Source organism: Adiantum capillus-veneris, chromosome 16, assembly GCF_014529385.1.
Source record: "Adiantum capillus-veneris isolate H3 chromosome 16, ASM1452938v2, whole genome shotgun sequence".
NCBI lineage: Eukaryota > Viridiplantae > Streptophyta > Polypodiopsida > Polypodiales > Pteridaceae > Adiantum > Adiantum capillus-veneris.
Window position 1 is genome coordinate 67720605 of NC_140946.1, and position 27114 is coordinate 67747718.

At 37.7% G+C, this 27114-nt stretch overlaps 1 non-coding gene across 1 annotated transcript; it reads left to right on the plus strand.

Moving 5' to 3' along the window:
• Positions 1-22332: 22332 nt before the first annotated feature.
• Positions 22333-22435, plus strand: LOC147439214 (small nucleolar RNA snoR8a). Its single transcript, XR_015184698.1, has one exon. It is a non-coding gene; the product is annotated as a small nucleolar RNA snoR8a (small nucleolar RNA).
• The last annotated feature ends 4679 nt before the right edge of the window (positions 22436-27114 follow it).

The following is a 27114-nucleotide window of genomic DNA, read 5'->3' on the forward strand; positions in this document are numbered from 1 at the left end:
TCCAAACATCAAAGCTTACTAGAATAGGCTACAATGATTTGGATAGATAAGTACCAAGGGACCCCAGTTATCATTGTCACACCCTCCCAAAAAAAATCCTACTATCCTGTTTTATGATAAATTATAATGATGGGTTTCTCAAAAGCTTTAGTTTTTCTAGGTAGGAATTCTCTAGTCCTACAAGATTCTACTGGTGTTAATTTGTGTTCCAATGTGGCCATTTGTAGCTTGTTTTTAATTGTTTATCTTTGGATCAATTATCACACTAATCTGTATAGTCATCCTTACTTTGTTTGATTCCTGTATCATACAACTATGTATTTCATGAGAGTTGGCAATCATTATAATTTACAAAAAATTGGCCAGAGTTTTGTTTGTTTTTTCAAGAAAGTTTTAAAAGACCAATATGTAAAACTTATCGAGACCCTCAAATTATTTTAAGTATGATGATCTATCCTTTCTTTTCCTACCCAATAGTACCCTATTTTTGGTGATTAAAAATGAAATGCTATCATTAGTAGTTCTTAGCCATTATAATAGAGTAAGAGTTATCACTAGAACAAACCACTTTGTACAAATCCAAAGACTACATTTGAGACTAAAATGCTATCATTATGTTCTTAGCCATTGTAACAGACTAAGAGTTATCACCAAAACAAACCACTCTGTACAGAGCCAAAGACTACATATGAGACTAAAATAGAGCAAAAATTAATGTGTGCAGCTACTAAGAAAACTTATAAATGTGTGTGTGTGTGTGTGTGTGTTTATTTGTACAAGTCCTAGTCCGTGAACAGTATAGCCACTAAGTGCACAAGCACACTCACTTAAAAAAGTAAGCATTCAGGTGGTTCCACAACATCAACAAAGCATTAGATATCAAATATTCTAACACGTCCACATATTGTTTAGCTACTCCTCTATTAACAACCTTATTATACCGGTGAAGTTCAAGAAGAGGATAGAGTCTTTAGTCAATATAATCTATTAGTCCACCAGAAGTGATCCCCAAAAATACTCAATGTATCAAAAGGTAATCTTTCAATGTACAAGATTAGGAAACATGATCAGTTACGATCATATAGAAGATTTAGGAAGTTAGCCAATAAGCACTAGCCTCTATAGTTCCCAAAAAGCTCAGTAGCTTTAAATGTATATCCATTATAGGACTTCATAAATTGATCGTGTGTGAAGCTAAAAACCCATAGAATGCATCGCATGAACGTCATGTAATCACTGACACCAAACCAGTGTAAGGACAGACAAGAAATCATTAGGTCAATCAATGTTGTTAAGCCCGTCATGTGTATAAGGTGAGAGCTAGACAGATTATGTCAATGTGTGTGTCTGTGTGGGTGAGTGTGCTTTAATATCCAAACCAATCTCACGAATATGCCAAGTGATAATGTGTGTGTCTATGTGGGTGACTGTGCTTTAATATCCAAACTAGTCTCATATTGCAAGTGATAATGTGTGTGTGTGCATGCACGCACGTATGCATGCATGCGCGTGTGTGTGTGTGTGTGTGTGTGTGTGTGTGTGTGTGTGTGTGTGTGTGTGTGTGTGTGTGTGTGTGTGTGTGTGTGTGTGTGTGTGTGTGTGTGTGTGAGAGAGAGAGAGAGAGAGAGAGTTTGTAACCCATTTAGCCATAAAAATAATTTAAGCCTCCTCCTTGCTAAAAGTGGGCTTTTCACCTCCAAACTACGAGGCACACATGGCTGATAGGTTTTCTCTCTCCACATTAGCAAATGTATGGGGCATGTTTAAATGTGACACTCACTACCAAGTTGTGCAAAGTGGGTACACCTAATCTTGCACCCACCACATGTTGTTCCATGGTTGTATACTTGTGTCAATACTTGTTAGGTGCACCGTTCTATTTTTATGGGTTAATTTTATTTGCGAGTTAATCAATTCGTGTTTTTTTGCTACAGGTGATGCTTTTTCGAGTTTATAGTAGCATGGATTCCACTCATATGTATGCTCTCTAAGGTGGCGTTGTGGTATGTTAAATAAGTACCGAGGGAAGGAGAGAGAAGAAGGATTAGACGGAGAGAGAAAAACATACTTGTGAAATAGAGATAGGATCGGGGTGTGAGAGTACCGACAACGAGAGAGAGAGAGAGAGAGAGAGAGAGAGAGAGAGAGAGAGAGAGAGAGGAGAGAGAGAGAGAGAGAGAGAGAGAGAGAGAGCCTGAGAGTGGGAGATGAGGGGGAGAGAGGAAAGATAGGTTCAAAATGAAAAAAGTCCGGCTAAAGTTTGGGCAAGAAGGTTCTCAAGCCGGTTCAAATTATTTCATTTAGTAACTTGGTATAGAATTGTTTATGTGTTGGTTTAATGTATATATTTTATAAATATCCTACATTTTAATTGAGATGAAAGTGGAGTTTTGTTGTGAAGAAGGAGGTTGTGTGCACATTTTCTACTCACATGTGTGTGTGTGTGTGTGTGTGTGTGTGTGTGTGAGAGAGAGAGAGAGAGAGAGAGAGGGAGATGAGGGGGAGAGAGGAAAGATAGGTTCAAAATGAAAAAAGTCCGGCTCAAGTTTGGGCAAGAAGGTTCTCAAGCCGGTTCAAATTATTTCATTTAGTATCTTGGTATAGAATTGTTTATGTGTTGGTTTAATTTATATATTTTATAAATATCCCACATTTTAATTGAGATGAAAGTGGAGTTTTGTTGTGAAGAAGGAGGTTGTGTGCACGTTTTCTACTCACATGTGTGTGTGTGTGTGTGTGTGTGTGTATGTGAGAGAGAGAGAGAGAGAGAGAGTTTGCCTGTTCATATGCGTGTGAAAAGGTTCCAAAGCCGGGTCCACAAATAATGTTTTCCGAGCCCTTAGAGAGGCAGTTAGTGGTGGTTACTCATTGCACTATTATATGTCTATAGTATTCATAGAAGAATAATAATCATAGTGTTTCCCGAGCCCTTAGAGAGGCAGTTAGTGTTGTCTACTCATTGCACTTTTAGATGCTTATAAATCTTATAGGGGAATAATAATCGTAGTGACAAATCATGCATATTTTATTGCACACCCCACTTTAAAAGTAGTGGTGGAGTAGTAGACGATTATAATATTCATATTGACAAATCATGCATATATTATTGCACGCTCCAATTTAGCAGTTAGCATATGCTGCGTGGGATCCCTCATGTCACTAACACATGCCACTCTTCCATCACTATCAATGCTTTTTGAGAGCATGGTGCTTTAGCCTATATAAATGTTACAAGGCAAGCACCATATGCTGCACAAGTGAATCGGAGGTGCTAATCAAGAGAGATTTTTTCATTTTCCCTGTACTTATACAATGCCTATAGGATATGCAACTACTGGTAATGAGGTAGTTGCAAAAATCCATGAAGAGCTTCACAAACTCCCCCCCAACGCACCCCTTGAAGAAAAGAAGACGTTTACACAGAGAGAGCGTGACACAAACAAGGCGATCCGGATGTTCAACCACCTTAATCGCGCTCGCAACACCGGAGACCAGGAACTCAATGATGGCTTTGAGACAATGCGAGAAGCTATGGGCAAGTGGGAGACATGGGGGTACATAGATAGCTCTCAAAGGGCCGCTTTACAGGCGGAGATTGACCATTTGCTTGTCTGCAAACGCACAATCAACCTGGTCGACATCTCTGGCTCTAATGTGGTTGAAGATTGAGGCAAGATTTAAATAATTATGCACTAAATAATATAGTTAAATAAATATGCACTAGCACATGATAAATTGTACTAGTGTGATGCAAGTTGTACTGTGTGTGTGTGTGTGTGTGTGTGTGTGCAGGTTTGATTCCCTACCTAATCATATAAACAACTTATTTTAATTATATGATGCTTATTTTAACTATATGATGGTGTTCCACTCTTCAGTGCCTTGGCGAGAATAATTCATATGTCTCTGCCTGACTTATTATTATTGAAGTAGCTGTGATACTTTTAATCGGTCTGGTCTACTAACACATCTTCAAGATCTGTCATAATTTAGGGTATTGTTGATATCTTGTAGCTAAACTGAACCGTCAAATGTAACTACAAGCTGTTTGAAAGCCAAATGTAAAGAAAATCTATGTGAGTTTTTTATATAATGCAAGAAAAAGATGAGCATGTCTTTAGTATTTACCCTACTTTTAGTAGAATATACTTTCCTGTCCATGTAGGTGTTGTTGCAAACAAAGATGAATGCCTAATAAGCCAATTTGAAACTAGGAATCTAAAAAATATTGATGGTTGTACTTGTTTGGGCGAAGACCTCAAAGTAATGATACACGCATAGACTCTTGCATATAAAATAGTAATTAAGAACACTTTATTGAGTTGAAGAACTGCAAATACGTACATAAACACACACATATAAATAACTATATATATTGTATAAACAAGTACTTAAAAACACTTTACCGAGTTGAAGATCTCCTTACGTACATAAACGCACACATATAAATAAATAAATAAAAAGATATTATATATATATAATATAAATATTATATATAAAACTATATATATTCTTAGACCGACAGCGTAAAGAAATACTGACAAGCAAATGAAATTTTGACAGCATAACAACGTGAAAAATAAAAATAAAACCATTCCATACTTGCTTCTGTGAAAGCTTGCCTAACTTTTGTTAAGCTTTCCTATTCTATACTTACTTCCGTGAAGCTTGCCTAACTTTTGTGTATACATGAAACCATGATTATGTTTATAAACATGAACAAAAAGCATGATTATATTCACAAGCAATCAAAATTTCGACAGCATAACGGTGCGAAAATACAAACAAAAAAATTTCCCATTCCATACTTGCTTCCGTGAAGCTTGACTAACTTTTCTGTATACGTGAAATCATGATTATGTTTTCAAACATGAACAAAAAGCATGATTATATTGATAAGCAATCAAAATTTCGGCAGCATAACGGTATGAAAATTCAAACTAAAAAAATTCCCATTCCATACTTGCTTCCGTGCAGCAGCGAATGCTCATGGGAAGAAGAAATTACATAAGCAAAAAAGCATATGTTGGTATATTACTTTGGTAAATCCAAAGCTCTCAACAAACTTCTATCTAGTATAATAAATATGAAATCATGGCTGAATTGATAAGGACGATCAACACCAACAACATGTCTTCAGTAATACCAAAAAAGTGGCACCCAAACACCATGGTCACACGTCGTTCCATAAAAATCACAAACTAGAAAAAATGATAGATAATAGCAATGTTGATGTCAATCAAGGGCAATGTGATCCGGGCTCATATTGTTGCCAATCAATCTCCTCATCGCTATCTGCATCAACTGCTGAAATAGCACGTACACATGGAGCCTTGAAGCGTGAAAGATGTTGATGGAAGACCTAGGGATCACTATCTATGCAGAGATAGTGTCTAAACAACTCAACGCAAACATTGCCCAAGCCACCACATCCAAAAAACATATCAACAATGTAGGTGTGCTCCGCAGTAAATGTCCGCACAAGCCAGCTAAAAAAAGCAAAAAATATGCGTATTTTTACTTTATGTAACATAGTCCAATAACGCATAGTAGGAAGCATATATTCTTACCGAAAGAAGTCAAGACTACGCTCGACGGCACCTCTAAGAGCATGTCCTCCAATGTACTCTCCGTCGGCGCGCTCCACCAGTATTCCAGACTTTGCATCGAAAGAGTTGTTGTCCACGCTCTCTCCATCTCGTCGATCGTAGATAGGACGTTGACCCTTACGATAAAACAATCCTAGCAATAGTGTTTCCACCTACAAATTACAATTAGAATGTGATCTAATTGAAGAAAACTACAAGCATGCTTTTCAATCAACAAATAAATTTACTTACTCTCTCAATCTCAATGGTCTTTCGCACATAACCATCGGGGATCAAAATAAGGATGGTGTACATCATTTTGAATCCATCTCGATGGCATGGCTAGACACAATGCCAAAGTGATCAGTGGAGCTTAGGGTGATGTACCACCCATTGTCTGCCACATACTTTTAGGCTATTACGGCCACTTTCTTACTTAATTTTCGAGAGAATTGATTCCATGGAGGGACCTTCATAATACGCATTGTTAATTTAATTAAAGTTCCAAAACTATCATAGACTGTCCATTGTGGTTTTGAAGGATGCATACCTCGTTCTCTGAAAAAATTTCAACTTTAAAGTTTGTTGGAAAATCCGCAAACAAAAGAGAGGCCACTTCATTGCTCTTTTCCCCATCAACATGGGCTGAATGAAGAAAATCCAAGATCCTGCATACGATCAAATAAATGTATTTCAAACATTCACAACACACACCACACATAGTTAGTCTTTCTTTTCACATGTGTTTACCATTTCTCATCATCGAGAGAAATTTTGTAAACATCTAGCATGTTCCCAATAACGTTCACATCACAATCTATGGAAGGCACTGCATAATCAAAAAATAAAATATTTCATCAACAATTGTTGAGTAGAAAGAAAGTGACAGCTAGATATCTATACAAGCAAGTTTACCTGTGGAGCCTTGAGCACCTTTTTGGTTCTTTTTAGGAGACTTCTTGGGCTTCTTGGATCTAACAAAATCCAATCGTTTCTTTATAGAGGAGATTGTACTATTGTTTACTCTTTTCGAAGAGGTGGCTTTCTTGGAAGCTGAGCCAATCTCCTCAATACCATTTTCATTTCTTTCAAGAACGTGCTCTAAAGCAAACAAAAATATATTTCTCACAAACATAATCTAAATAGTATGAGCACTTTAACAATTTTGTAGTTTTTATAAATGCCAAAAATAACCTTTATATAAGTTCCCTTCATCACGTGGGTAGGTGCCTTGAGTGTAATCTAGCCACCAAGGGCAATACTCAATTTCCCAAGCAATCAAACCATAATCTCTCATCCATAGTGGATACATACACTCCTCACAAGAGAGGTCCCTCCAACTTTCAACAGCAATTGGCAACTTCTCCAACAAAGTTTGATCGTAAAGCTGAATTAGCCATCTACATAAAATGCAGTTAACTTTATTTGAGCTCCTTTCCTAAGTGACTTATTTATTATACAAACTCTAAGTAAAAAATAGAATAACAACCATAAAGATATCAATTGTATTACCTGAATAATACTCTCCTTGAAGATTCCATAAGCTCTGGAATTTTTTCATCCGACTCTTTTGTGTTGAGCTTACTCCAAAGCTCCACAAAAGCTTTATCAATGTGGTCCCTCAATTGGTGATGAAACCATGCTTCAAAGCCCTCCGGCATTTCTTCAATCATTTTTCCTTTGATCCTCAAGCATTGCTTCAAGATACTTCCCCAATACCACTCTTTACGCAAGTACATTCTAAATTTCATTGCACTAATATAACGCTCAGAAGTAACATCATCTACACGGCAATGCATCAAAGAGTGCAATATTTTCTTTTTCCTATAGAGAAAACAATAAACAAACCATAAATGCATTGATTCATTTGATGATTTCATGTGTATTTTTTATCCAAAAATTATTACCTCTCTGGTGATATTTTAGAAGTTGCCAAAGAGTGGACTTTGTCTCTCGTAAGGCCCACTTGATCCTTTTCTCTTATCCAATTGAAGTTAAATAATAAAGAGAAGAACCCTTGGCCATTGGCGGGGTTGGAAATGGCCAACATCTATGTTACATTAGCACGAGATCAAATCAAATCAATTTTTCAATCAAATATATCAAATTCAAATGACATGTCAACTTACAATTTTGTAGAAATTCAAACATAAACGGGGAGAAGAGAAAGTGTTTACCTTATAAGCTCTTTCTTTGAATATTTTTTCTACTCTTCCTCGAGCAACCATTTCCTTTTCTGACAGTGAAATCGGGGGATCATTGATCTCTTGCATCTCTTTGATAAGAGACAAGTCAAAGTCTTCCTTTTGTAGAGCAAATGAAAAAAAAAAAAGTAAGATTTTACAAAATAATGTCAAGCTTTAGAAATTACATAAAAAGTGTACTTTAAGGCAAAAAAATATACCTTCCATATGAGCATTGCTAATAAAAGAGCAGGAGCGTTGTACCAACTCCCTTTAGATTCCTTCTTCTCACAAACAAGCTCTACCTCTATCCATCGAATCCAATCTTGGGGAAAGTCTTTCATTAAAGAATCTTTGCTTGCCACAGCCAGTTTTTGGAACAAGAAGATCTCCTGCCCAAAATTTGTGCTCACAGTGGTTCTACCAATTCTAAACCACAATATCTTAAATTAAATGGCAGTAGAATGACATCGATAAATTAATAGCAATAACGTTCAAAACAACAAATGTGCTTACTCATTTTGAGAGCGCAAAGCTAGCATAAGCTCCCCCTCTGCACTTCTATCAACAAAGACAAATTGACATTTCATAGAACAATGTCTTCACTTTATCATTGAAAATTCTACAACAACAAAAAAGAAAATTAGAAAGCATAGAGTAATACAAGTCAACTTTACATTAAACAAAAAAGAAATCACTTACGTGTTTTTATTAAGCGCATCCAAGTTTTCAAACGGTGATTACCATCCCAAACGATAATTTTTTTCCCCTTAAGTCTTCCCACTCAAGGGGAAGGGAATTATCAAAATCATCGCTTATTTCTCGCCAAATAGGCCCCCATTCATCTTTGTCTAAGTTGGAAACATAATGTTGATCATGGCCTATTGATCATGGCCTGGCTTCTTAAATGACACAAGAAATGGCGCTCTGAGCACACTGTATCCAGACATCTCAAACCTTTTCACCAAGCCCTCAGTGCCTGGACCCACCGCTCTAATGGCTTCATTTTCCATCAATCTGCAAAGAGGAATTCGAGGAGGTTCCCCACCTCTCTTTACAATAAAACCCTCTACAATCTCCTCCAATATTCGACCATGAACATCCTTTCCAAATACTGTTGGATGATCGGGAGGTTTAGCAACAATTGTTGTTGCTTCAGACACGCTGTGAGCCACCAATTCACCTTGTGTAGCATGAATATCTATAAACACCTCTTCTTCATGCACATCACTCAATATATCCTCTTCTTCATGCACATCACCCAAAATATCCTCCTTTCAATGGACATTGGAAGAAGCAATGGAAGATCGTGCATTGGCCCTATGCCCTGTAGTGCCAGACCTTAATGTGTATCCTACTCCTACAAGCAAAAGACAATAAGAACACAAATAGTTTAGTGAGTATGATGAGACAAAAGAAAAGAAAACAAATATCTTAATGTATTTGAACTTACTTTGAGAGATACCTGTCCTGCCACGTTTAGATGGCGTACAAGCCATAATCTATTAACCACAAACAACAAAAATCTTCTTAGCAATGACAATACAAATATAAAATTCTAAATTTCGGCAGCATAACGGCGTAAAATGCAAATTAAAAAAAAAAACCATTCTCAACTTGCTCATGGCAAGGAAAACTACAAATCCACTTTGACATTTGTATACCTCTTCTCTTCAACGACCTGTTTTTACATCATTGTAATTGTTACTGTAAGTGTGTATGCAAGTGTGTTAAAGTGTGTGAATGCAAGTGTTTATATGTGTGTGTGTGTGGATGTATGCATGATTGTGTGTGTGAATGTAAGTGTAATATGTGTATGTCTTTATGCATGATTGTGTGTGTGTTTGTGCTATGTATGCAAGTGTGTTGATGTTGTGAATGCAAGTGTTTATATATGTATATGTATGCAAGTGTGTTGATGTTGTGAATGCACGTGTTTATATATGTGGGTGTATGTATGTATGTATGTATGTGTGTGTATGCAAGTGGATGTGTGCATGATTATGTGTGTGTGAATGTAAGTGTAATATGTGTGTGTATGCAAGTGTGTTGATGTTGTGAATAAAAGTGTTTATATATGTGTATGTGTGTATATGCTTGACAATACAAATATAAAATTCTAAATTTCGGCAGCATAACGGCGTAAAATGCAAATTAAAAAAAAAAACCATTCTCAACTTGCTCATGGCAAGAAAAAATACAAATCCACTCTGACATTTGTATACCTCTTCTCTACAACGACCTGTTCTTACATCATTGTAATTGTTACTCTAAGTGTGTTTGATATGTGTGTATGCAAGTGTGTTGATGTGTGTGAATGCAAGTGTTTATATGTGTGTGTGTGTATGTGTGTGTGTGGATGTATGCATGATTGTGTGTGTGTGTGTGTGAATGTAAGTGTAATATGTGTGTGTCTGTATGCATGATTGTGTGTGTGTTTGTGCTATGTATGCAAGCGTGTTGATGTTGTGAATGCAAGTGTTTATATGTGTATGTATGCAAGTGTGTTGATGTTGTGAATGCAAGTGTTTATATATGTGGGTGTATGTATGTATGTATGTGTGTGTATGCAAGTGTAATGTGTGTGTGTATACATGACTGTGTGTGTGTTTGTGCTATGTGTGCAAGTGTTTTGATGTGTGTGTATGCAAGTGTGTATCACTGTGTGTGTGTGATTGTGTGTGTGTGTGTGTGTGCTTACTTGCGCACGCTCACCCGATCCACCAGAGGAGGTCCAATGGAAGCTCCATTGGAGCTCCTCCATGCCTTGAAAGGCATGGTGAGAAAGCAGCGCGCGCGCTGCCCTCTCACCATGCCTTTCAAGGCATGGAGGAGCTCCCCCATGCCTTGAAAGGCATGGTGAGAGGGCAGCGCGCACACTGCCTTCTCACCATGCCTTTCAAGGCATGGGGGAGCTCCAATAGGAGCTCCATTGGACCTCCATTGGACCTCCTCCGGTGGATCGGGCGAGCGTGCGCAGGTAAGCACACACACACGTGAGTAGAAAATCTACACACACACACACACACACACACACACACACACACACACACACACACACACACAGAGAGTACCTTGTCTTCTCTTCCTCCTTCTTCTTCACAGCAAAACTCCACTTTCTCTTCACTCCACTTTCATCTCCTTCTTCACAGAAAAACTTCACTTTCACTTCACTCCACTTCAATCTGAATTAAAACTCCATTTAAACTTCACTCCACTTTCATCTCAACTACTATTTTTTCCACACACACCATATATTACAAAAATGATATTGTGGTATAAACACTCACACACACACATTCATTTATATATATATATATATATATGTATATACACACACAAAGATATACACAAAATGGATTCATATATATAGTTTTACTAAAAAAATACTATGTTTTTTACACACACACACACACAACCATATATTTAAAAAAATGATTGTATGTGTTTGTGTGTATAAAAAACGTAGCATTCTTAATGTTAAGTTATGCACACACACACACACACACACACACACACACACACAAAATGAAAAATTTATTTGCACAGTTAAATATCTTATGTGCACATACACTCAACTTAAATATCTTAACTTTAAAAAATGCACATACACTCAACTTAAAAATATCTTAACTTAAACTATGTGCACATACACTCAATTTTAAAAAATGCTACGTTAAATATCTTAACTTAAACTATGTGCACATACACTCAACTTAAATATCTTAACTTAAAAAAATGATATGTTGTTTACACACACCCACAAAATCATTTATACACACGCACAGTAATGTATATAACTTAACTAAAATAATTATATATACACACTACCAAAAACACACACATATATATAAAATGGCAAGATGGAATCATATATATAACTTAACTAAAAAAATTGCTACGTTTTTTATACAAAGTCAGTCATATAGAATGTTATGTTTTTTATACACACACTCACACAATCATATATATATATATATATATACACACACACACACAAAAGATGGAGACACTATTAGACTGCATTAAATGCAGTCCTTGAACCACCATTTAGAAATTAAATGGCCCCTCAAATTTGATGACATATTCCACTGCACATACATTCACAACCGTCATATATTAAATGCACTTCTTCAATTATGATTTTCATTATTCTTTGAGCCGTCACAAGATCTTATGCAACTGTCTTTTCGTCTATCTACTAATCTTTCACTTTCATTAACCTTCACATCTTTCATTAACTTTCACCAGTTTCATTAACCTTCACTTTATCTTTAACTTTCATTAACCTTCACCACCTTCACTTAATCCACCACAGTTTTCTCGCATCTCCACCCTGTAATCTGTTGCTTGAGAGAATATGTCTAACATGAAAGTAACAATAACTTGGAAGGTTGGTGGTCAGATAGTCAACCACGTCATTCAGTTGAAGGGAAACTCATTGTTGCTTAGTGCTTACTATTTGCAGAGTTTACTGCCTCCATCTTTCCATTTTCAGTCACTATCTGCTCTTATTGAAAGTGATTGTGGCCTAACAAAAGTCTTGCTGCAACCACAGTGGGATATAGAAGGTCATCAGCATTTCTTAATAGATGGTTCTTTCTCGAGCTTGTTTGAGATGCTTCATTCAGACACATTTATACAGGTATCTGACAATGAGAAAGGAAATGACAAAGAGATATCTGAAGATATTTTAAGCATTGTGCATCTTGAAAGTAGTGGTGACGATATAGGACAGCTCAAAACTCAGTCAATCGTCATTTGGATTCAACAAAATCCAGGGGCAAAAAAGTTAAATGATCTATTAACATTATGTGGAGCTCCTTTGCAAGTTGCTGAACTTCCACAACATTATGATGGAAATTTGTGTTTTGAGTTACCTGCGACTCAGGATAAAACAAAACGAATGACAGGGATGGAACAACGCTTTGATGGTCACTTGTGGACTCGCCCATATGTGACAACCATGGCAATAGCATGCACAATTCGTCTAAGCCACTGTTTGGGATTCATGCAGTGCAATTATTCAACGTGTCCTCATTATATTAAGGAACAAGAATTCAATAGTAGAGATTTTCATGGATATTTGAACAGACAGGTGAAAAAGGACTACCTTGCAATGGAAGAGAATACAACAATAACTTGTCATTATTGTCAGAAGGTTGTTACTTGTGTTGCTGCTTGTCCCTGCAAAATCTATTATGTTTTGCCTAGAGATGGTACAATGTCGCGACTGGCAATACATGTTGGTAAACATTGTCATAATGTTAAGGCAGGAACCTCTAGGGCTGCTATTTCAAGAGTGCGGAAACTGGTAGGTGCAGTACTAAAAATAGAAAAGGGTGGCCCAAGAAAAATTCAAATGTTGGTGGATCAACAACTTGTTCTTCACTCCTTGATTGGTGAGGAAGTTGAAGCTACATCCGATGTACAATTCAATGATTTTTTGGAAGAAATGATGCCACTGGTTCAAACCAAAGGGTAAGAAAACTCAATTTGGTTCCTTGAATTTGTTAATTTTTTAACTATTATAAATTTAGCCTTCTTGTGATGCATCGTGTAGGTTTTCTTCAATTGTTTCAAAGGAGAGGAAGAGTCAAGGTGCTGTTATTGGGGATGGATATGATAATATTTTATTGCTTCAAAAAAAGTGCATGTTTCCTTTTTTTCATGGGAGTAGATTTCCTGGACAGGGTGAAGAGGATGACAAGTGCTTCCTATTTAAAATGTCCACTAAAGGACCAGGTTCTGGGATTGATCTAGTAAATCGGATGAAAAGAACTGAAATTGGTGACTTGAGAAATGCGTGGGTACATTTTGATTTTACCCATAGAATAGATGGATGGGCAACAATGTCATGCTCGGTTTATGATCCAAGGTAATCTTTAAGTATTTAAATATCTCGTATTCTTTTATCATTAAATAAAAGAAGATGTGTGAAAATGTTTATGTTGAATATCTTGCAGCATACGATCACTACAAATAATTGCTATATGTGAAACTAAAGAGGAGGATGCAAAGACTCAAGTTATTTTTTGGGAGAGCCTTAATTCAACAATGGAAAAGTACGGACATGGTGCAGCTGACTTTGCAGGTTTTATGTCTGATGAAGCTGGTGCAAATTGGAATGCTATTCGAACAGTCTTCAATGGCGGGCCAGATAATATCATGGAGGGACGTGAACGATCATGCCTATTTCATTGGGAGCAGAGTCTCCACAAATATGCTAAAAAGTGGATACCTCAACATCTAACAAATCAACACATTGATATGTGTGAGGAATGGAGAGCTTGTAAGACCATTGTGCTTGCATCTCAAAAGGCACTTTCAATTCAAAAGTGGTGGAGACAACATCTATCTACAGAGAGCATCACAAGAGTGAGCAGATGGTTTAAATGGTGGGAGCAAAGAATTTCACACTGGGGAGGAATTGGAACAAATGTAAGTACCTTTATGACAATCTATATTTTTAGAAAAATTTCTTTTCATACATGAAATTTATAAATTTTAATTCATGTTTTTTTGCATTTCATAGGGTGGTCTAAGTCCGTGGGAGCGGGCACAAATTCCCAATGTTAATTTATCAGAAAGTGTACATGCCATTTGGTTAGCAGGTAAAGGTGGAAAGAGAAAAATATCCTTGTATGATGCATGTGTAACAGATGTTATAAACTCATATATTCAATGTGCAAAGCGTTTGGGATATACTACTGGGCGTTATATAGGAACGGGTCCCACAATGGAGACCTTGCTTTCTCGAGTTGAATCTCAGCAAACTCCAACTCCAACCAACGTGGCCCATCTATTACACGAGGTTGTTGCAGGGACTCCCATGTATGCGCAGCCAATTTTGCATGGAGACAAAGAAACAGTACAACGCAAAAAGAGGGGCAGAACACGAACAAGTAGCTCCCATCAGCCGGAATATGTCATGGAATCTAAGCAACGAAACCATCGCGGTCGACCAAAAAAAATCAAATTTGATACCCAAGGACCAGGTATTTCTAACATTCCACAACAAATTAGTGACAGTGATGATGATATTGGATCTCAAAAAGAAACAACCACACCTTTGTCATCTCAAAGAAACAATGTGTTTGAGAGTGATGTTCCACGCACTCAGTGGGCCCTCAGAAGAATGCCCATTCAAAGTCAGAGAAAATGTTTTGGAACAGTAGGGAGAAAAAATTGTGACAATATCTTGCATAGTCGCTCAATTGGTCTTGTTGCTCCATGTATATGGTCCGAAAGAATGTTCAAGGGTAAAACAATTGAGCAATGGTTATGGTTTTGTAATCATGATATTTTGCATACCCAATCAATCAAAAGACAAGTCAAAGATTTACCTCCTGCTCCAAATGTTTGGCCAGTAGCAAGAGGGACAGATATCTCCACAAAGGAACTTGCCGCGCTGCATCAGAGTGGATTTCAGACAGAGAATTCAATGGTAAATCCACAACCTCTTGCTGGCGACTGCAAAGAAGGTGGTGGCAGCTCGAGAAAGAAAAAGTGGAGGCATGGAATCTCTAAAGAGGCCATGAAGAAATTGGAAGCATGTAATAGTATGACAATTATATTTTTGGATGAAGTGAAAAGGTCTCAAGAGCATGTAATTTTCCGAGTTCTCACTGAAAATAGTTATGAGATTCATATAAAACAGAGTCCAACATGCACGTGTCCGGATTTTCAGAAGCGAGAGAATACCAACAATTCCTTTTTGGCATGCAAACATATGTACTATGTGTACACAAAAGTGCTCGGACTTGAACCTAAGGAGCACATGATTATTCATCAGCCAACCCTCTCACCAATGGACATTGCTTTTATTCTTGGACAACCAAGGAGGATTTCTCCCTCCATTTAATTACAACTGGTTTGGTATGCTTCTTTCACTCAACTAGAATATTGATCTATGATATGAAAGTGTTTTTCTGTATTTATTTTGATTTATTATACTTGTGATTATTTATCTTGAAAAAACATTGTTTATGCAGCAAAGGATTTCAAATTTCAAGCAAAAGATATGAAGCATCTTGCAAGCTATTTGGGAGCAAATTACTTTCCTTTTAGAGTGACCATTACATTTATGGTGACTATCCTTTTTTGTACTCTAATTTTGATCTTATCCTGTGGTAGTTTTGCGAATGTACTTACATCCTCAAACTTACGTTGTTTCAAAAAGCAATTGCTTGGGAAAAATAGTATTGTCTCTATATGGCATTATTTTTTACTTCATCACATTTATATATGCTGTGGATTATATTTAACTCTGAAATTAGTGTTGTCTCTATTTTGCATGATTTTTTACTTTATCGCATGTTTATATGCTGTGGATTATTTGACTCTGATCACATGCGTTGCGAGCATATTTGACTCTAATGGCATGAGATGTGAAATGGTGATTTTATTTGTTTACATTTTTTCCGTCGTTATGCCCTCTCTCTCTCTCTCTCTCTCTCTCTCTCTCTCTCTCTCTCTCTCTCTCTTTCTTTGCGTAGTGATATACAACTCTATGATTTTACTTTCTCTCTCTAGAAGAGAAGTCACTCTCTCTCTCTCTCTCTCTCTCTCTCTCTCAAGGATTTATGATCTCTTCTTCCAATGGTAACTCGCATAAATACTATCTCTCTAGAATTTATACTTTCTCTCTCCGTCAACCACACATATATGGAGTCTTATGACGATTGAAAATTACATTAAATAGATACTTTATGCTATGACACATATTTGGTTAAAAAAACTCTAAAGATTGCTAAAATTGTCAAAAAAACTTGAAATGGAAAACTCGCAAATGTTAAATCCCCTATTTTTATGTGTGATTGTTTCTACTACGATGGAATTTTGAAACAAAATAATGTTCATGGTTATAGACCATTCCAATGGTAGCCATATGTTGATGTTCTTGAATCTTAGAATAGCAAGATCCTTGCATTGTGTGTGTGGGCTTTTGGTGGGGGGGGGGGGGGGGGGGGGGGGGGGGGGGGGGGGGGGGGGGTGTTGTCTTCTATCCCTTAAAGAACTTCAAAACATGCGATTATAGGTAGTCAAAAGGAAAAATGATGTCCAAAATTGTGATTATCCTATCAAAACTTCCAAAAAAGTGATTTTAGACAACCCTAACTCCATCTCCTTTGGAACCCTTGTTCTAAAGCCTTAGCTTAGCTAGAGAAATATTTCTCCCCGAAATTTGTTGGGTTGCTCGTGCTCTCAATTTAGTTTTTGTGCCGTGCACTTAGACCCTATTGAATGTTGTTACAACCAACCTTAGTTTTCCCCATACACTTAACCTAATGGGTTAAGAGGATGTCTAAGAAGCCTATGGGTGCAAAACTAGTTTGACAGCCTCAAGAGAGCCAAGATCTTTATAGTGATTTGCAATAATATTGGTGACCTCAATAGCATTTAAGTTAAGCAAAGTAAATTCTCCTCCAAATAGACGTAAGTGAGTAGCTTTCCAAGCGAGTTTTTTGCAAATAAGAGTAGGGAAATTGGAGGATTTATCAAGACCAACAACAAACCAATTTTGTGCAAGTTTTTGAAATTCTAAACTAATGTCGTGTGTGATCCAAGTGCTATCAATAGACAGTCATTTGTGTGGTAAAAGAGTTACTTTTTGAAGAAAACAATGTTGAACTAATTTGGTTAAGTCCAATAAGATTGTCTTCTCCAGTCGAAGAGTACTGACTAGGTCAATTAAGCAGCTAAGTAAAGCTAATAGGGCCAAGTAGGGGTTTTTTTTTAGATTTGAAATGTGATTCATAGCCAAGATGTTTTGGACTGTGGGGCCATTAACTACATTGAGATCACAAGTGCAAACATGCCTGCCTAAATCACCAAAATCTTTACCAAAAGTGTTGAACTTTTCACAAGCACAATAAGGGATAGTATTGCAATGTAGAAAGTCATTGTTGTAGACTAAACTTTTAACAGGCTGATGATATGTCTAGCCAATTAAGACTTTATCCAACATTTGATGGTTACCAAAAAGTAGATTAAAACACTCACAGAAGATAGACTTGGGTGAAAACCAATCCAAAAGCTCATTTTGGAACAAGCAATGTATATAGATAAGATCTGTTGTAGAAGTCTTTTTTGAGGGATTCTTCCTTCCAAAAGGGCCAAAAAGCACCTGCAAGGTACAAAGGATTACAAGTCAAGGAGGTGACAAATGGGTGTATTTCTTCCTCTTCCTCTAGTAAAGCTATGAGACTTTCCTCTATTAAAGCTAGAAGAAGTACTTAACACCATATTAGAGAGTTTGAGACTATAGAGCCAATTTGGAAATCATCAAAGTCTTGAAAATTTGGCCATATGGACAAATCTCAAACTATTTTTTAAGGCCGAAGACTTCCACAAGGTAGAACTTGAAAAGCTCTTCCAAGTCATGCTCTCAAAAATTTGGCTAAGATTTGTCTATGTGGTCAAATTTTAAGCTTGTTTCAAAAGGGCGAATTGGAAAATTCTCAATTTCACTAACATGATGTTAAAAGAAATTTGAGCAACAACTGGTGGCTTGGCTTGCCCACCCAACCAAGAGCAAATAAGAGATAAATGAAAGTCCACAAGCTTCTCATGGACGAGTTGCTCTAAGTGATTGAAAATATATCAAATTACATGGTCAAACCACATAATACTAGAATCACAGGAGGCTTTAGGGTCCAAAAATTTGCAAGCACATTTAAGGTTAGGCCAAAACATTCCAAATAGACTTTGTATATAGAAGTATGGATTGCTCTTGGTGACTCCATATTGCATTTCGTACAAATATCTAGACCTGCATTAGTTAGAGTGATCAACAAAGTTGAGGCAAAGGGAGCCTTGATGAGTTCTCCTTTTTACAAGAACTATCCTCCTTTTAGAACTTTGAGTATGCAGTCCTCCATAGTGGAAGCTGGGAGGTTGGCTAGATATACCCATGTTTCACTAAGGATTGGTGTTAAAAAGGCTTTGTTGGGGAGGACACAAAGCTGATGATCAACTCCAAATGGTTCAATTGCTATTTTGTCTAACAGGTAGAAAAGAGAAGACTCTGGAAACTTTGGGCACCATCTCTAATAAGTTAGAGTCATTGAGGGAGCAAAGGTTATTCTGAAATTCTTTGACGGCCTTCAAAGTAGCACTGTCTCTACAGAAGATACCACCAATTTGTGGGATAGCAAGAGTAGTAGAGGTACTAATAAAAGTTGGATTGAGGCCACATAATTTTTTTAAGAAAGTTGGATAGCTAGGCCCGAGACGAACAAAACTGAGCTAATTCCTGGTTGTATTGTAAAGTATGTACAGGCAATTGGGTAATGTACTGGGAGATCATAGCAACACCATCCTTACTATTCTTGTCTAAAGTGGCGAAGATTTTGACCCAATCATTAAAAGAGAGCATGTATAAAATAGAAGACTTTTTGTAAGAAGCCAAGGCCAATTTATAAATAAGTTGTGATGCTTCCAAGCTACGTATACATCTCAAGACAAGGGAAGTTGCCACAGAAAGAGATTCATAAGCTAACTCTAGACCTTGGAAGAGTGATAAGGCCTGTAACAAACATTTTGAAGAGTTAGAAAGAGAATATTTAGGGTAAGAAATTACAATGCTTTTGGCTTTTCGGGCGAGAAAGGGCCTAGTGCTAGGGGCATGGGTTTTTTTGGGGGAATGGTCCTTTAGGTAAAGTCTAATTTGTTCTAAAATTCTTGCATGTTTCTATGGGTCTTGGATGATTCTCGTGCAAGCCAGTCATTTTATATTGAGTGTGATCCTGAAAAATTATATAAAATCAAGGTTAATAATGGTGGATAAACCTCCAACCCTAAAACAAGCAAAGTCAAAAGACTATGATTGTCGTGAGCAGGAATCCTGAATTACAGCCTAAGATGGACCACCTAACATCATCCAACCTAAACAAGAATTATAGACAATGGGTCCGACTTAGCACTATAATCCAAACTAATCTCTAAAGCCAGCGTCCTGGTTCTCATAGAAAACTAAGAGAGCCTTGTGTAGGACGTGTGTGTTGATGTTTTTTTTAAAATATACACAAAAGAACATAGAAGTTCAAAGAACAATTGGCTTTAGAAGAGTGACCAGGGGTAGCACAAAAGCAACTCAATCTTAGAATTATTTTTGTACATAGCTATAAGAATGAGGCCTCATTCTAGTGTTTATATACATAGGGTGATCACAGTATTGATTGTTCCATAAAGTGGCAAGAGTCTGGTACATCAGGGACGTGGCAACAGCTAAGCCAAAAAAATTTCCAAGAAATGATAGAGTCCTCACAAAAATCATGCAAACAAGACAACACATATGTAAACCTTGAATACATTTTACAGGTGTCAATGGACTATATCAGTCGTTATCCATGTCCAGCTTACAACCTTTTTAACTTAAACCATCATCCATAGTAATCATGAAATCCTCTTTAACCAAGTATAAGGTTTATTTTGGTTCTTTTTAAGTTCATTTTAAACTTGTAATCGTAAAGGTCATCACTCCTTTAAGATACAAGTGAATTTTAGTAGGTTTCATAGATAAAGTTATTATATACCCCAACTTTAAAACCTTAAATAGCTATTTTTATACATAAAATTTTGATCAAAAGGCCACCACCCCTTGTGATCCAAGTGTGTTAACTCCGAGTTTAGTCCCAACTCATTGTGTACCTACATATCAATCCATACTTTTGAAAACCATGGTCTTTAGATAATTCAATCATTACCATTGTCTTCCACAACCAAATTCTATCGGTCTTAAGAAATCATTAAGCATAAACAAGTGAACGAGGTATCATTCCCTCCCAATTCCCTTTTTCCGAAAAAAAAACAAAACCACAACCAATGCAGTAGCCTTTCCTTTGATGTAAAAAAGAAGAATAAAAAACTAAGGTGTTTATGCATTCTCTGTTATGAGAAGTCCTAAAATCGTATGTTCGGTATACGAAAATACACAAAGTATAGATCTGACAGCATGACAACCAATTCAAATATTGTGCTAAATACACCAAGCACGAGTTTGTAAAGGAGTCACCCCAGTAGGTGCAACGCTCTTCGAATGTCATCAGGGAAGCAAAACCAAACAACTAATGTGGTTTCAAATGGAGAGTTCAGTCAGCATGCGGACAAGCGAAACCAAAGTTTATCCTCAGAAGCTCATTAGACGAATATGTACAGCATGTGTTTTGAGCTTGGTGCCCAACTAAATAGCAGGTGTCCAAGTTAAGTATAGGATAGCAAGAATATAAATTTAGAAGAAAAACAATCCATTTTATAAAGTATGCGCAGACCATGGCAAAACATATTAAACTACGATAATGAAGCAATCCACCGCCCTATGTATCACCAACAGTATGCCAAGAAAGGTGCCAACTTTTTCTTGTATTGGGTTTATTATGCAGAGCAACATACTAAAAAAATGTTTTTAATATAACTTATGTGCCCAAATTTAGTGAGTAAACTCAACAAAGTACAGTATTCCATATGCAGACATTAAGTAAACTCAATAGAGTGCAATATTTCATCAACAAGCTCAAGTATATGCTACCGACCTATGAGGGTTGCTCAGTAAGCTCCATGACAACACATTAAGTGGCAACACACTCACTCTCTCTTTCACATACACACACAAAACATAACCAAGGCTGAGTGAGGGGCAAAAATCACCCTCGCCTCTTTATATAGCAGTACTACAAGGTTGAGGCATCATGATATGCTCCAGGCAATGACTCCCCCCACGATCAGTATGATCCGCCACTGCGCCTTTCCAGATAGGAAGCAAATGCGGTTGCCTCAATATGTATAGAGGAGGCTAAGGGCGTGATAGGGTAGGAATTTGCACAGGCGAATCGAGACGCCAGAGTGTTGGTAATGCAGCTAAGAGGGAGAGAGGGCTGCAAGAGGGTGAATGGTCCTCGTAAGGACGAGACAAATTTACGGGGCATTAAAATGCCACGTTCAGCTAACAGGTCTTAGGTTTCTTACCATGCTCCCTTTTAAGGGTAAACTCCCACGGAGATTAAAGCGGATGAAAATTATATAAGAGGCAACCAAGTATAAAGTCCCAAGCTAGAGTGAGCTAGCCACTTTTGGGGGGGGGGGGGGGGGTGTTTTAACCCTTTATTTATAAAAGTGGTAAGGGGGAGAATATAAAAATGGTGCAATGTTCTAACTGTATATGGCTTAAATTAAATATGTGGGTGAGTAAGTATTAGCATGCTCGTGGTGCAGGGGAACCTTAAGCTTATAAGAGGTAGGTTTTTTTTATTTTTATTTTCGGCGCCCCGAAGAGGGGGGGGGGGGGGATGGCAAGGTTTAACTAATCAAAGCTAGTAGCAAGAACTTCAAAACATGCGACTATGGGTAATCGAAAGGCAAAATGATGTCCAGAATCGTGACAAAACTTCCAAAAAAGTGATTTTACACAACCCTAACTCCATCGCGTTTGGGACCCTTGTTGTAAAGCCTTAGCTTAGCTAGAGAACTATTTATCCCTGAAATATTTCCCTATATAAACATATGAAGGCCAGAGGCCTGATTTTAGGGTTACGTACGCAGGGGTAGGCAATGTGGTGCGAGAGGGTGCGATGATTGGAACAATTCCTCGTTCCAGAAGGCAATAGCTCTAAGCGTTGCCATGGTGAGGACAATCTTTACATACACCCATAGAATATGAGCACTCTCCCGAGTCCCCCCCGCCCCAAACACACACACACAGAGAGAGAGAGAGAGAGAGAGAGAGAGAGAGAGAGAGAGAGAGGGGGGGGACCCGTGCTTTGCTCAGCATATGCTCCTGTGTATGGTTCGCGTGCGATGATCTTTTCGAAAGGCAAAATATTTGCTCTAGTGTTGATACTACATCATGTTCTGAGCACTAATAGTTTTGATTGAGAGAGAGAGAGAGAGAGAGAGAGAGAGGGGAGCTGTCTTTATTTGTGATTTCTGCGTCGGAAGAAAGCTTTTGAAGCTCCTGCGATCCAGTGTAGGCAAAATAGACTAAGCTAACCATAGTCCATTGTCTTGTAGCTTCCCATTCATCAATGTGATGGATTGAGAGAGCCGTGAGATCTTTGCCCTAGGACTCAATACGTCAAGGAAGAAATATCACTTGATGACATAGAGCTGAAGATTGAGAGATGAAGATTGATATCAAGGAACCATGAAGGGATTGTATGTTTGAGGGATATTTTTAAGAAAAAGAGGTGGTCGAAGCCATAGTTAACTCCATTAGGCAACAATACTATTTTTGAAATGTGTGGTTGCTCATGCTCTCAGTTTAGCTTTTGTGTTGTGCACTTAGAAGGTGAAGGTGTTGTTTGGAATCAAAAAAGAGCTAACATGGCTCTAGGTTTAAAAATAACATGTGCTCAAAAAATTTATAGAATGTTTTTTGTTTTCTTTGAAGTTGTTTTAGAGCAACCTAGGGTTTTGGGGTAAAAATTCATTAAAAAATGAAGGGTAAATTGAAAATGCCCTTGAAAGGTTGTACGAGACAAATCTATTTGTAGGAGTGTTTTTGGTCTTTTTTGCCTCTTCGAGTGAGGCAAGTAGACATCCATTTTTTAGGTTATTGAGCATTTCAAATGCATTGGAGGTGTCAAGTTTCAAGTTTACTATCTGCGTTTCAATTGTTGGTTACAATTCTTTTCCATGCTATTGTGGTGTGGGGTATACCACCTCTCATGGGAGCACATGCAAGGCTAGGCATGCCCATGTCTCCCAGTGTGTCCCAGCGATCGGGTATGCCTCCTCCTACAAGTCATCCTATGTATGGTGCTCCTCTGTCTTGGAATACCATCCCCAGCACCTCAACAACAGTAGCCTTGAGGCTTTCGACCATGCCACCTCCACATGCAGTGCTTCTCTACTGCTCAAGCCACAATTGACGAATTATCGAGAGAGAGAGAGAGAGAGGGAGAGAGAGAGGTCCTCTAGCTCGCAGCTGCATGGCAAGCGATGTATCAACAGACAAGTCGTCTTGTCATAAATATGCATGCAAGTAATGATGATCAAGCTTCTTGAGTGAGCCTTTCAAAGATCGCCATAGCCATCACGTAAAAGTTGAAGCGCCTCACAAAGCTACATGTCAACAGGAATCTTTGCAAATTTAGAGAGAGAGAGAGAGAGAGAGAGAGAGAGCAACCATTATGTCGAGTAAAGAGTACGTGACTCTCACCTCCATGCTTGTATGAAATATTGAGCGTCCAAAACAATGGATTGTTGCGTCTCAGCTGAGGTAGTCGGATTGTTGACTTACGGCTATGAACTGAGGTTTAACATGAGCTCTTGATGGTGGACTTGTGTGTTGTTGTTTTGTTGGGGAGGCTAGCTCAAGAGCCTCCGACATGGTCGACCAGAGAAATGTCTACATGCTTACCTTGCTAGCTCAAGAGCTTTCGCCATGCATGTATGCACCGTGTTCACACGTCCAAAGCTCTCTAGAACTTGGAATGAGCTAGTTGTGTCTCTGTCGGCAGCTGTTGAGGTTGCCACTTTGACGGCTGAGAGAGAGAGAGAGAGAGAGAGAGAGAGAGAGAGAGAGAGAGAGAAGAAGAAGAGAGTTTTAATGTCGTAGGAAACTATCCCATGAGATCTTAAAGATAGAGAGAGAGAGAGAGATAGAGTGTAGTTTGGAATCGCAAGATAATAATATAGACCAAAAAAAAAATCACAATATTGTTAGTGTAAGAGTTTTAACGTCGAAGGACACTATCCCAACAGACCTTATAGATCTAGTCGATGAGGAGTTAAACAAGAAAGAAAGAAAGAGAGAGAGAGAGAGAGAGAGAGAGAGAGAGAGAGAGAGAGTGCATCTGCAATTGCAAGATGCTACTATAGACAAAAATAAATAATTAGTGATATTGTTAGTCTAAGAGAGTTAACATCATAGGAAACTATCCCAAGAGACCTTCAAGTCCTAGTCGACGAGGAGTTGAACGAGAGAGAGAGAGAGAGAGAGAGAGAGAGAGAGAGAGAGAGACAAAGTGAAGTCTGCGAAAAATCGCAAGATGCTAATATAGACAAAAAAATAAAATTCACGATGATATTGTTAGTCTAAGAGACTTTTAACGTCGTAAGAAACTATCCCAAGAGACCTTAAATATCTAGCCGTTGAGAAGTTGTTGAAAGAGAGAGAGAGAGAGAGAGAGTGCAGTCTGCAATCGCAAGATGCCAATATAGACAAAAAGGAAAAATCACAATGATACTGTTAGTGTAGGGTTTTTCGATTATACTGTTGAGCAGTAGTCAATTACTTTTTTGAAGTATGATTCACGAAAATATTGTTAGTCGAAGGCTTTTCGATTTTCTAGCTACCTCCAAGAGAGAGAGAGAGAGAGAGAGAGGAAGTCTGCGTGCATCTTGCGTAATTCATGATCATATTGTTAATCTAAGGCTTTTCAATTATATTATTGCCAATTACTTTTTTGAAGTAATTCGTAATGATATTGTTAGTGGTCATGCTAGTCCTTTCTTAAAAAATATTGCGTGTGCTTGTTCCTTGAATCAAATGTAAGAAAGCAAAGCTAACAAACTATCGTCATTTAAAAAAAAATATATTTTACTAAAAAAACTAGCTCCTCTAACACTAGAGGAAAAGCATAAGCCCCCCTTCAACACTGGAGGGGATAAAAGTGGCGGGGGAAGGGCACATTCCTTACGGTATTATAAAAAATGTGGAGAATTGTGCCAACTTCACACCATACTTATGTATGGTTTGTTTTTCCACAACACACCAGCATTGTGTGTACGATGTTTGCACAAAAAACACTAGCATTTTGCACGTGCATATTGCTGAATTGTAAGGTTTATTGCAACAAATAATTTCATGTTGTCAATTAACGTAAAACTTCCGCATTGCCTTTTCAATTGAGAAATCATATTTCCTTTAGTGATGAAGGTTGCTCATCTATTATGTAGTACTATGATGTTGATGAAAATCTAGGGATCAATTGATTTCTAGTATATTGTTTACTATCATCAACTTATCGTTCCAAGTTTAGAGGTCGTTTTTTTGTGTACATATCAATTTAGGATATTAAGAAGAAAAGTGAACTTTTTTTTGGTGTATATCAATTTAGCGTCTTAAGAAGATAACCGAATTTTATTTCTGTTGTTGAGTAGATGTGAAGGGACTGTATGACTCTCCAAAAGCCTGATCACTTTGACATCAATCGTCCTCTCGATTGCAAATGTCGTACTCTCCCATTCACACACTATAAGCATCATCTCATTTCTGCACGCACCCGTCTTAAACTGTAAAATTGATTTTACTTCTATTGTGGCGTACATATAGAGACCTATATGACACTTCAAAAGCCTGATCCCATCGACATCAATTGTCTTATTGATTGCAAATGTCATTATCTCTCATTTGTGTAAGTCCACGTGCATGTTGATGTATTGTACGGTTTACTGCAACAAATAATTCCATGATGTCAACTAATGCAAAACTTCTGCATTGCCTTTTTTTTATTGAGAAAAAACCATATTTCCTTAACACTCTACCATTGGTTGGTGATTTAGTGATCAAGGTTGCTCATCTATTATGCAATACTATGATGTTGTTGAAAATCTTAGGATCAATTGATTATTAGTATATTTTTTAGTGTTATCAATTTATCGTTCCAAGTTCAGAGATCGTTTTTCTGTACATATCAATTTAGGGTATTAAGAAGAAAATTGAATTTTACTTCTGTTGTTGGGTAGATGTGAAGGACTGTATGACTCTCCAAAAGCCTGATCACTTCGACATTAATCGTCCTCTTGGTTGCAAATGTCGTGCTCTTCCATTCACACACTATAGTCACCATCTCATTTGTGCACCCTCCCGTCTTAAACTATAAAATTAAGCTTAGTTCTGCTGTGGCGTAAATATAGGGACCTATATGACACTCGAAAAGCCTGATCACTTCGACATCAACTGTCTTATCGATTGCAAATGTCGTCATCCCTCATTTGTGTACATCTCCGTCTTTAACTGTAAAATTTACCACACACCAAAAGCATGATTACTTCGACACCAATCGTCCTCTCGATTGCAAATGTCGTTGTCTCCCATCCAAACACATTGTGGTGATTGCGTCCTTTTTACACACCCCCCATTTTAAACTGTAAAGTTGCAATTAGTTATAGAATTCCATTGTTTAACTTGGCGACTACAAAGATCCGATCCCGTTCTACAACATTGGCTATCATTTTGACCCCCCCCATGTCGTTGCGCCTAACCGAGCCACTTTTTGTTAGTTCCCATTGTAGGAGCACAATTCCCATTAGTTGTTACCCTTAGCACGCCATCCAATGTGAAACAATTGCACTTCCTATTAGTTTGTATGTGGAGGGCCCGTCCTAGGTTACGAGCA